This window comes from Cygnus olor, chromosome 4 (genome assembly GCF_009769625.2).
Source record: "Cygnus olor isolate bCygOlo1 chromosome 4, bCygOlo1.pri.v2, whole genome shotgun sequence".
NCBI classification, from domain to species: domain Eukaryota; kingdom Metazoa; phylum Chordata; class Aves; order Anseriformes; family Anatidae; genus Cygnus; species Cygnus olor.
The window spans coordinates 7,879,073-7,891,894 of NC_049172.1; the positions used below are offsets into that span (position 1 = coordinate 7,879,073).

At 34.1% G+C, this 12,822-nt stretch overlaps 1 long non-coding RNA gene across 1 annotated transcript in view; it reads left to right on the forward strand.

Moving 5' to 3' along the window:
• Positions 1-399: 399 nt before the first annotated feature.
• The window catches only part of LOC121070012, a 170,048-nt gene continuing 157,625 nt past the window's right edge, over positions 400-12,822 (forward strand). Inside the window, exon 1 of the long non-coding RNA XR_005819826.1 lies at positions 400-510. This is a non-coding gene — a long non-coding RNA (uncharacterized LOC121070012). The remainder of the gene's footprint in view (positions 511-12,822) is intronic.

Consider the following 12,822-nt stretch of genomic DNA (forward strand, 5'->3'; position numbering starts at 1 on the left):
TTGATGGGTGTGTTTTTAATATGTTAATGACCCTTAATGAGCAAAAGGTTACCATGGGTCATTCTGGAATCTTCCTTCAGCTGTTTTCCTCCTTGTTTTCTAGCTTTCATCCCTTGTCTCCTTTGCCTCTGCTAGCTCAAGGCTACCTGATTACTTCAAGGTTTCCTTGTCTTCTTCAGTTTAAGACTACAGTCTGAGAGATCCTGAAGCTTAAACACCCTTCTCGTGAAAAGAAGGGGGCTCCTTGCATCTTTTTCCTTTCCTTTGTAGGTACTACTTTCCTTTATACTGTGATGTATCTCAAAGTCTAAAGTAGCTCAGATTGATCTGTAGAGCAAGCTGATAAGTCAATTTGTCTGTATAAGCAAAGATAAGTCTTAAGCATCTTGTGTAAGGGATGTTTTTAATGTGGTGGTGACACCACTGTTTGAATGTGTGGATGGTGAAGGGAAGAAAATGCTGATAACTTGGCTGATTTCTTCCTTGGAGCCTATATACAGTTATTTTAAGGTATGACAAGAATGCCTTGAATGATATAAATGGAAACTGTCTCTGTAAGAGGATGCAATTTGCTATATGGATATCAAAAGCTAATTACCAAATTCTGGGTCATTTTAAAACTTTGAGTATTTTCAAAATTACTTTCACAGTGTGGTTGCTGTGACACAGATGTAGGAGTATATATAGTATTGTGATGTTTTGCTTGTCGCTCAGATTTTTTGGATGTGCTAAGTCTAAAAGTATGGTTACTATTAAGTTCACTGAAAAATATAAACTTTTTTTCTTTATAACAATTTTTAAAACCACAGAATTCTACTCTATTGATGTGTATAATTTTATTTTTATTATATAATATTACTATATGAAATATATAGCTTATATATAAGCTACTGTTCTATAAATTTACTATTTAAAAAAAAAGTTTGTATCTGGGTCATTAAAATGCAAAAATCAGTTTGAAACCTCTAAGGACTGATGACAGTTTTAGATCTTTAGAAATAATCAGATGACAGTTATGTGGTTTCATTATTTCCATTTTCTTAAAACCATTTCTAAGTAGCTGTACTGCTAGTTTTAAAGAAAGATAGTTTCTTTTATTACCAAGATAGAAGTGTGGAAAAAAATTGCATTATTGAGAAAAGGCTGACAGAATCTTAACTGTAGCAGGCGCTAGCAGGTGTCACTATAAAAAAAAAAAAAGTGATTGAGAATGATGGCTATAAATAGATGAGCCATTTTAGTCATTTGCCTTTGAAAGCAGTTTAATAATTCCATGCTGAGTCCCCTTTCAACAAATTTAATGAAAATCAGCATGATGTTGTGGCAGTTACTATTGGATTCTTTTACCATCTTCTTGTGTTTCATGGTGTGAGAGATTAAAATAGCATCTAATAAACTAGTATTAACGGTTCTACATTCCTCATCTGAGGCACAATTGCATACAATTCCTCCTCCTCTGGAGGGTGCCCCTGTTTTTCTGTTCATTGTTACTATGTCTAGGAACTACGAATTGCTAAATAGCAATTCTGTGGCTTTATTCCCTATTCATTACAGTTGTCAGTGTGGAGTTACTCTGAGGCATTCTGAACAGGAAGTAATGATTTGATTTGCAGCCTACTGTGAAAATTTATTAATCTGAATGGACCCTTCTGAAATTCTACTTGATGAGCATAAGAACAGATGCCTGTATCAATGCAGTTTTCCATTGCTTTCCATAGATACGAGTAAGAGCAATCTTTTAAGCCTAAGAAAATGTTTTTCAATAAACATTGTGTTTCTGTTCTCAATATGTTCAAATGTTCTCAATAACAGTCACTTAAAAGTATTTTTCCTCTTGTATTTGCTCTTTGCATTTAGAATCAATGATCAAACTGTGTGTTTATTACAAAGCTTGAGGAACTGTGCAATTTCAAAGGAGTTCAATACAGGGTTTAAATGCTGGGTACTTCTTATGACTTAATTATTTTTATACTTCATGGTTTCCAGTAAATTCAGAGTCTGGTATAGCAATGCAGAAAGATTCATGACTGCGTTTTAAGGGGCTATTTTAGAGATATTTGTTTTCTTGTGAAGTTTCAGTATACTGTTGGGCCAGTGGGAGACATTAATTCTTCTTGGATGCAAAGTACAATATTTATAGTGTTCTTAGTTTTTTTGCAGGTTTGGGAACAGCTCTTAGAGCTACAGGTTAGCCACAGTGGAAGGGGCAGGCTAGTTAAATATTTAGACTGTGTATCTATACATGCAATATATACACAGTACATTATGAATTAGATGCACCTTCTCTAGTAAATAATGGAAGTTTTAAAATAATCAGAAATTTGTATACCTTGGACTCAACCAAGAGATAAGTCTGCAAGTAATATAGACTTGCTGACTTCCAACAGCAATAGAGACAAAAAAATATATATATAGAGAGAGATATATATATATCTTTACGGTTTACTTTCTAAGCACAGGAAGTCTTATTTCTTGATTTATTTATTTTACATCTAAGTTTGTGTTTCCTTCTCAGCAATATGCGGCTCACCTATTCCTGCAAGTGTCATATCAAGGACTTCCCACGCCTCCTGGATTTTTACACCAGGACTAGTTTCAAAAAATCTTTTACATGCTTCCAACTTCCAGTGGTCTCAAATCCTGCAGGTTTCTGGCTGTTTTGTTCATTTTTGCTGAGTTTCTGGGACTTAAATGGAACAGACATTTTATGGTAGCCTCTTGCAACAAATAAGTTGTTAGAGAATCTTGAGTTGGAAACATAGTGCAGCTAGAAGTTTTCCTTTCCCCAGAGCAGGATACATAAAATAACATTAACTCATCCTATTACCTTTAATTACCCTTAATTCTCCAGTTCCCTCCCTTCTCCCCTGCCCCAGTAGTCACAGTCCTCTAACTTACTCTTCTGTGGCATAACTTTCATCACTTTCTACAAGCATGAAAAAATGTGATTTTGGGGGTCTGATACTGCTATTAAAAAGATTATTATTATTATTATTATTATTATTTTTAAATCATGAATTAAATAAAGTTAAATCCTGTGAGTGGATGCTGTGATGCAGCATATTCGAATGCATCTATTACTGTAAGAGTCTGTTAAAGGGTACTGATTTTATACTTTTTTCCTCTGATTTCCAAGCAAAACAGAAGCTTTGTTCCTAGAAAAAATGTTTCCACTTACTATAGAAAATGATGAATACTTTGTTATGAGTTTTCCTGTTCATTTAAAGATGATTGTTATATATTTGAGAAATACTGTTTTGAATAATTCCTTTAAAATGAATGTGTAAAGCTAAAATGTAGTTTTATGGAAAAAAATATTTATCTGAACTTGCAAGCAAATTGAAACAACCCTCCCCAAAATTGCTTGTTACAAAAAGTAGTATTACAGTGCCATTTAAAGACTTGTAGAGGATACAAAAAGAAGGGTTGAGTGATAACAAAGACTTAGAAAATCTATTTGAAAAATAAATATTGTATGCCATAGATTAAGGAAAGGTTGGATATGATGCTTAGGGACATGGATGTGGTGCTTAGGGACATGGTTTAGTGGGTGACATTGGTGGTAGGGTGGTGTTTGGACCAGATATCTTGGAGGTCTTCTCCAACCTTAATGATTCTATGATTCTTTGTATTTTCAGAATACAGAGATGTCTTTTTTCATATCAAATATAATCTTATGATTTTTTTTCCACTGCGTATGTTTATTTAATCATTCTTGCAATCACATGTAGTTATGTCATGTGAGGGAGTTTTGATAGTATTCATGTGCAATGACTGTGTTTTCACGGTGAACAGTGAACGTGGAAAAAAAACAATGTGATTACACGATTACCAAGTTAAAGCAGAACAAAAAGGCAAGGAAAAGGCATAAATATTGTCCCACTTCTGGGTAAGTTTAAGTAACTATTGAGATCTACTATGAAATATGTAGCTTTCTCTGGTACAAGAGTAAAGGTGATTCACATGTTCAATATTTCAAATGTTCAACAGTGTCCTTGATTGAATTTATTATATTGTTTCTTCCATTCTTAGTTCTTTTTTAGTAATAAATGGTGTATGTTTTCCAATAATAACAGTGATAACCTCAGTGTTGAGGGGTTTGGGAATTTTTATCATCAGCTATTAGAGAAATAAAAATACTTGCACTCAGCATGAGCTACTGTAACTGCACAGTTGTCGAGGAGTGGGGATACATTTTCCTGAAATGCTTATTTTAAGTGAGAATACTTAGGGCAAAGGAATAAATTTCTTCTCTAATTTTATGCCCTTTTGTAAAAAGCTTTGTGTTTGATACAGAATTTGGAATTTGGTCCTTGAATCAAAAAAACAACCAAACAACAACAAGAAAACACACCACCAGAACCCCCTTGTAAATCTAGAGTTTTCACTGGGATCTTATTACTTGTATAATTTCTTTCTCTTTCATATGCTCTCATAGAACCAAAGTCTCCTTGCGACAATGGAAATACATGCTTTGATGCATGATATGAAACTACTTACAAATATTGTTCAGCCAATTACAATATAAGCCAAATGAAATGCTTTGAACGCTATTCAGCAAATTACAACTTTTTTTTTTTTTGAGATGGTCCCCATGTGGGGATGGTTCCTCCATGCCAGAGTTGTGGATGGAAAGTGTTCCATTTCCTGGAAGTGTTGAAGTTCAGGCTGCGTGGGGCTTTGGGCAGCCTGGTGTAGTGGGAGATGTCCTTGCCCATGACAGGGAGGTTGGAATTAGATGGTCTTTAAGGTCCCTTCCAACCCAAACGATTCTGTGATTCCTTGATTCTATATTTAAATTTCCCATGTACAGTAGATCATTTTTCACAGATACTTTATAGAGGTAAATTACAGTGGGATGGCATTTTACACATAGAACAGGGCTGCTTGGTAATAAAATTTCAGTTTTGTGTAGAAAGTTTACCTCACTTACGTAAGGTATTTGCTATTGCATAATTTATTTTTCACGTGAGTACATAGTAATGTTTTTTAGTACTTGTCCAAGTTACCAGTACACTGGAAAAATGTGTTAATCTAGTATTAAACTGCAAAAAGTAGTGGCAATAGAGAAGTAGAGAAAGGTGGCACAAACACAAGAGAACTAAGGAAAGGAAGAACCAAATATCATGCAATATGGTTTAATTGAGCAGTCTTGCATGAACAACAGCATGACTTTGAGAAAGGAGAAGTATAAATGGTAAATGCAAGGAGCTGAAACTAAAGAGGAGGATGGTAATGCTGCCAATAGTAATGTTATTGGAAGTTCTGATTGTCCACTGCCTTTTATATAAGGGTATTGATGAAACCAGGTGATTTCACTAAGTCATGGATTTCATTAAAAAAAAAAAAAGAAATATTAGGAACTTTCTAAAGATGTGATTGTAGACATTTCTTTCTAATCTGATAAAGCAGAGAGCAGCCGTCTACTGATGGTGGATTCAAGAGAAATAAGATTATGAAACTTAGAGAGTTGCATTACAGGAGAAGTGAAAGCTTAAGCGCATGTGGAGCAGTAGCAATGTACAATGCAAATGAGTGGTGTTGGTGGATGGCACCACCACAGCACCTGAACCAAGGTTCAGGTTTCTGGACTAAGCGAACTAATTGAAACACTTTAATACTTTGAAAAAATGGGTCTTATTGCTTGAATTTGAGATATTTCCTTGTGCCTTAGACTGTTAGTCTGTTAAAGAATAATATTTAATGACTAAACTGTTTATATTAATAAATGTGCAGTGATTTAGAAATGAAGACTATATAAAGTATTATTCAGTATAACAATAGAGCATTCTGTCTGAAAGGATCTTTTGGCTAGGTATATGTCAGAATATAACTGCTTAATCTTCCTGTAACCACAGATTTAAATCTTCTCAGGGCCCAGCTGAGCACTCACTGGTGGAGCAATAGATTTGCTATTTTTTTCATTTTTTAATAAGCAATGAAAGTTATTGGAAATAGAAAGTCTGAAGGGCATCCAGTGAACAAATCAATGGAAGCTTTTTCTTCTATTATGACAGTAGGAATATTTCAATATCCTTTCTGTCTTGGTAAACCCAAATAAAGAGATGCCAAGGATTTTGTTTTAGACCTAATTTTCTAGTGTGTGCTAGTCATATGTTATTGTTTATTTCATTTATTATTCCTTTATTTAGCAGGAGGATTACTAAAACTGTAGAGCATTGGACTGTAGTGGTACCTCTCTTGGGTCTAATTTATTGCATCTTCAATATTAATAAGCAATTGATTTTGAATTTAATTCTTGATATTGATGGATATACTGCACTGATTTCCTGATCAGATTTACTGAGTGTTTGTTATCAGAAGGAACTGTTGTTTCATTCCAGATGCAGAGCAGCATAAATCAACCTAGACATATGTCATTAAAGCCTCATAACTATGAGCAAATCATCTGAGTCTACAGAGACTGTTGCTGTGCACTGCAAGAGTTTGCCACCTGACACTTAACATTTTCCATCACAAATCATTTGAAAAGCAGCTTTAATCAGTATATCAATGTTTCTGGCCACCCCATTTCTTTTCATACTATATTCAGGTCAGGCTATAGGTCTGCGAAGAACAGCTTTAGTCCTGTTTCTACATCCAAATAAAAATAACATTAATTTTGTAATAAAAATGTCTTTGAAACACTGCAAATAAAGACTTGCTCGAAATCAAATGTTTATATAACACAATTTCAAAGAATACTTCATAATTCATTTCTCCTTTTATGTGGGTACCATCTAATTTGATTAGAATATTCTTTTGTTATATACTTATAAATTACTAAGATATAGGTGTTTATGACTTTTTCAGGTGTGAGGGAGTTAAATTCAGATGTTCTGTGTTTTGATAAGTTCTTGAGAAAGCAGTGGCAATGCTTGAAACTTTTCTTCCCTTCTGAGGTGTATTGGGTGTTTGCTTCCAGTAGGTATGACATCTGTGAGAAGAGGCTGGGGGATGCCCACAGCCAGTTGCAGCTGGCTCCACAATGCTCTGCACTGCAGGACACAGATCATCTAATAATCAGATCTTAAAATATTGTAATATGACTTTTTCCAGAGTTTCCTTTATGTTATCTGAAAGGCCTGCATAGATCAGTTAAAGTTGGAGTATTTCTTCCTAGTCAGTGAAGCAGTCCTTAGTTCACCCATTGTGAAACATTGAAAGAAACCTCACTATAAAATATATACTATATCAAGTTGCATATTTTCCCTTAATAATTTCTAAATGCCTAGAAGCTGAATCTGTGAATAGTTGTAACTCTGTATGGCCTGAAGTTCTGTTTCAAAATCTGTTGAAATCAATGGAAGTCATTGCATTTATTTGGACCAGATTTAGGTCAGGGTTTGAGATATTTAATTGGGGTTGTTGCATAAGAAATTTTCATAACTTATTTATTTTTTGCTATGGCTCTCTAAATAATTTTGGTTCAACATTGTTGTACAGTTTTGTTTAACCTATGAAGTTTTATTGTAGTCTTTTTGAGTTTTTACAGAAATTTATACTCTTCATTGGAAATTGAGATTTTAAGGTTTTTGAAAATTCTGAAATTGAGAATTTAAGGCTTTTCATATCTCAAGCCTGCTGATGTATATCTGTAAATTTTTCAATAAAAGATCAAACTCACCATTTGTATTTTTAAAATAGTTGGGTTTCCTTTTAGATGAAATTATATCTAGATCCTGATTTTTGGCTGAATACCTAATCATCTTATACTTGTTCTTGACCTTATACTTGTTCTTGAATAAGAAATAGGAGGGGCAGAGCGTAATACTATGATATACTCTTCACTTCAGAAGTCTTTCTTAGCAAGAGAGAAATTTTTCCAGTTCTACTATTTAGTTTGTTGCAAGAGAGAGGAATACCTTGGGAGTTAACACTATGTATTACGAGCGCAAGAAAAATATAATGAAGATGATGTTTGCACTTAATTAACTAAAAAAGGGAATACATTAGTTTAAAAAAATGTTTGGAATAATTTTCTTTGAAATTAGCTAATTTATTTGAGTCAAATATTAGTTTTTCAAGGAAGTTGTAACATTTGAGTGAAAGTGCATACTGTGCTGAAAACATGCTGAAGAATTGCTTTTGTAGGACCATGAAAAGAAAAATAATAAACTAAGCTTTTGTTATTTACTTGTGTGGGAAAGATCAAGTTGTTTGTATTTAGTTTTGGCTTTTGCATTTTCATGGTGTATGCTATGACTGGAAGAAAATATTCTAAAATAGCTTCCTGTTGAGTACATTTTTTCACCACAGTTTGTGTTTTGTACAGCAGAAGAGGAGATTAAGAGCATTGAAAAGAGCATTTTATTTCTTTGTATCAGTTCAATGTGTTTTGAGGAGTAAAGCTTACGAAAGCTCTATGATAGTTGAAGCACATCTACCTGTCCCCACACACGTACTGTTGATGATTCCTTCAGAAAATAGAGGTACAGAATCTGTATGTAATGGCCTACAATAATGAGCAAGTTGAGAACCTTTTCCAATCTTAAGAAAATATTCATTTCCTCTTAGGGATGTTCCTACAGCATTGCAATATAGTACAATACATAAATGGTGAAGTGTATATGTCTCTGAACGGTGTGATATTTGACAATACCAAATGGGATACCTCCAGGAGGAGTTAAGGCAGATGCATATTTTGATGGTATATGGCTTACATCGAGTATTTGTTTAAATGACTAGCATCTGTTATTTAGTAAATTAAAAGATCCAAGCGGTACTGAAAACTTTCACGTTTCTTAAATGTGCATGTATCAGCTGCTTACCCATGTGTACAAATACTTAAATCTGTATACACGGCATTCACAGTTCTATTAAATTATGCTATGGTTTTGTAACTTAGGTAGGATTTGAGGCACTGAGACGTAACATTTTCTTGCACCTTTACAATATTGAAAGATTACTTTTATGGATTTTGAAAATAATTAACCATTGTTCGATGGAATCTGAATGGTTGATGGAACTGGAAATATTTGTACTTTCTACTTGCATGTCTTGAATGCTATAGCCAGATTTTTTCTATTTCATTTTGATGTGTTAAGCTATAGATTCACAATGACTATGATAAAGACATTAAAAAATTATGCAATAAATAATGCAGAAGACAATTTAGCTTAATCCTGCAAAATACATGGGAAAAGTCAGAAGTAACTTTTTACTATGACAGTTCCTCAGTAATATTAATGAATGATACAGTCATTTGGAAGGTGCCTCATCTTTTTATGTCTAGTATAGATATTAGTAAAATTGCATTATATTCTGAATCAAAATGAGTTACAATTACATGACGGTTCTTATGCATTTAGATATTTGAAATTGATTTGAAAACTACAACAGAATATGATTATATATTTTTAAAGAGCCTTCCACTGAAGAATTTCTATTCCTTAATGAGTATTGCGTATCCTAAATGTTCCAGTCAACCTACTGTTTTGCCTAGTAGAAATAGACAACCAAGTTAAAATATACTAGGCATCCAGGAACCATCAGCCACACAAAATGTGATCGTGAAGTCATTTTTTGATTATACAAACAATGAAAATGTGAGGTCATTGGTATTCAGATAAATCTAATAGATGCCACCATCTTTATTTGTTAGCTTCCAACTCTATATATTAAGAAAAACAAACAAAGAACAAACAAATAAAATGTAGAAACATATGGACCTGAGATAAAGATGAAAAGCTTGAAAGAAAAAGAGAGAAGGGCCTTTTAAGTGATGCTTTTTTTGTGTTGGTCTTCCTGGCACGTGGTGTGTTTACAGATGGTTCAAAAAAGTATACAAAGGCAGGGTGAACAGACTAAGGTTACTTCATCTTTTATTTGTGCTACAGTCACTCAGAAGCTTGTCAGATCATCTGTGTAGGCTATGTAGAGAGTACACAGTAGGCAGTACTCCATGTCGATTGTCGAAAATCATTACAGTGATCTTACTCATCAAGCTGTAGACAAATGGGAAGTGTTACATTAGTGTTTAACCTTTATATAAGTACTTGAAAAGTTGCAAAAATGCCAGACTGAGGACATTGTGATCCTGAAGTTTTAAGACTTAATATACAAAGTAGTAAACTCATGGCCTAATTTTGCAAAGTGTTGTCTAGCCAAATACAGTATTGGTAAATGCACCTATAAACCTTTCCTACATAATACATTAAAGTTGTCTTAGCTTCTGTAATCTCAGTCCAAGTTCCACTATAGTGAAACAAATCTATTGCTTTAAATGAAGTAGGATTTCATATGTATTTATTTATCACCTGTTTATATTATTTTATATTGGGCTTGATGTTATATTCATTTATATATATTTCATGTTTTATATAATTTCAAGAAGTTTCAAAGCTAATTCTTTTCACAAGAAATAGTGGTGGTGTGTTTTTTAAAATGTGAAGTAGTCAAGTCTATTTCTGCGACAAGGGATTGTAGCCCATGTGTCCTTGTCTCCAAAGTCGGTGCTGTAACTACCAGGCTCGATTATCTATGTGTTGCTGTGTAGGCTTTTCTGTGAGGGTTAGAAAGAATGAGTGAGAGATTGGCACAGCTGGTGTGTAGTTAATGAAGAGTAGAAGCCAATGAACCAGAAAGTACCTGCACAAACTGAGCATACCCTCCCCAAAGCTATAAATAGGCAGAGGCCAGGACAAGCAGCAGGTTTTGTCCAAGTTGAAGTTGAAAGACACTGCAGGTGGACAGTGAAGGCTGTATGTGTTATATATCTCTTTGTTTTCTTTATGTTTTGTTAAAAATGTTTGAAGAAAACAAAACAAAAAACCACTACATTAGATAAAACACATTCCTGGCAGCATCAGTCTGGTACAGATTCTCCCATACTTCCTGTATTTGACCTCAGAAGAGAAGGAATTGCTGGGTTGCTTCTTTTGGAACACAAGATGCCTGCCTGAATGCTGTATTTGGATCGAAGACTGATTTACACTGATAGAAAAACCAAAGCAACCATTCTGAAATTGGTGAAATGATTTGAAAAGATGGCTTCTTAATGTTCTGTTGGTTATTAGATGTTTGTCATGAATAAGGGAAACATTAGGATATGCTGCTTCTTTCCCTGAAGTACTTTAGGCAGAAGTATTTCTACTTGAAGTAAAACATACTGGCTGATTTGCTGTGGCAGATATGTTAACCTTTTGATGCTCCTTGATAATTAGCACATAAACAGAATTTCAAAGATCTTTTTTCTAAAAAACAAAACACAAACAAAGTCCGATGCTTTATGAGGAGTGGATAAGGGAGCAGGGGTTTAGTTTTGAGAAAAGGAGGCTGAGGGGAGACTTCATCACTTTCTACAACTACCTGAAAGGAGGTTGTAGTGAGGAGGGTGTCAGTCTCTTTTCTCAGGTGACAAGCAATAGGGTACAAGGAAATAGCTTCAAGATGTGCCAGGGTGGCTTAGATTGGATATCAGGAAGAAATCCTTCATGGAAGGGGTGGTGTTGGGCATTGGAACAGGCTGCCCAGGGAGGTGCTGGATACTGGCTGGAGACTTGAAATTTATTTATTATTATTTATAATGTATTATTTTTAATTATTATTTTATTATTTATTATGCCAAGTTTCCAAGTGTTTGCTAATAGCTGTCTGTCACGTGAAGTGGAATGCCTGATTTATCTAAATCCTTTTATTTTGATTCTCCTCAGAGAAGAAACTTCCTGCTCATCTCTGTTGTAAGGTGGATAGAGTTGGTGAAGAGTAAATTTGGTATGTCAGTTGCAGTTGATTATGGTCTTTCTTTGGAGTGATTTTTTATTTCATTGGTAGCTACGTATGTTAAGAAAGCAAAAACAGCCTGAATAATGCTTCTGTCCAGTATGCCTGTTAGCCAAGATGCATTTTCCCTCAAATGATAAACAATTTGGAATAACAATGGTAAAACAAACAAACATTGTAACCTTTTAACAGCCCTTCTGTGGTCTAAGAAGACTGAAATTACTTTGTCCAGTATTCATGATGTTCCTCCAAAAAGGAAGCATTGTAATAAGATGATGTACAAAAATAAGAAGTCAAATCTTAATGTCAGTGTTGGTCATTTAAGGGACTTGAAGTAACTATTCTGTTTTAGTAGTGAACCTTTTTCAAGTTATTTTAAAAAATCAGATAGGAATTTTGCAGTCCTGGGGAAAAAAGTCCAAAGTTGAATGCCATTATGTGAATTGTTGAGGGAACACTTCTTGTCTATTTCCTCCTTATTTTAGAAAGATAATTTCATGAATTTCCCCAAACTGGTTAAAAGCTTGTTTTTGTTTATTTTCCTGTTAAGTAAATGAAATACTACTTGTATGATAGAAATTCTGATTCTGTAAGAGAGCCAGAAAAATGAAGACTTTTGGACACTTAAAATATGACTTTGCAGATGAGGTGGTGAATAAAGCTTTCTTTGATTCTGCTAGTTGTACTTTAATAGCTGCTGCATTCATTTTGACCCAGCACAATATCTAATTAAAAGTTTTTTCAAATGACAAGTGAAGAAAAGGAAGCTTAAAAAGATGTGAATATATGAGTAAGTGTCTGACATGATACAGGATCCTTTCAGGGTTGTCTTCTGTGGAGAAGTGAGAAAGTAAATGTGAGTCTAGCAGCTTTCATAATTAGGCCATTGTCCATCACCATGAGGATGTCCTGACAAAGGGGTGATTTCAGCTCCTTTCTGACAAATGTCACTCATGTATGTGGCTCAAAAATGAAAATTAATGTATACTGTATTCAGGACCAGTGTTATTGCTTTGTTAACAAAACAAAAATTATTGTTCTGAGACAATCAAAAAATTGTTCTGGGATAATATTAAAAAAAAAGGGAAAGAAATCCAG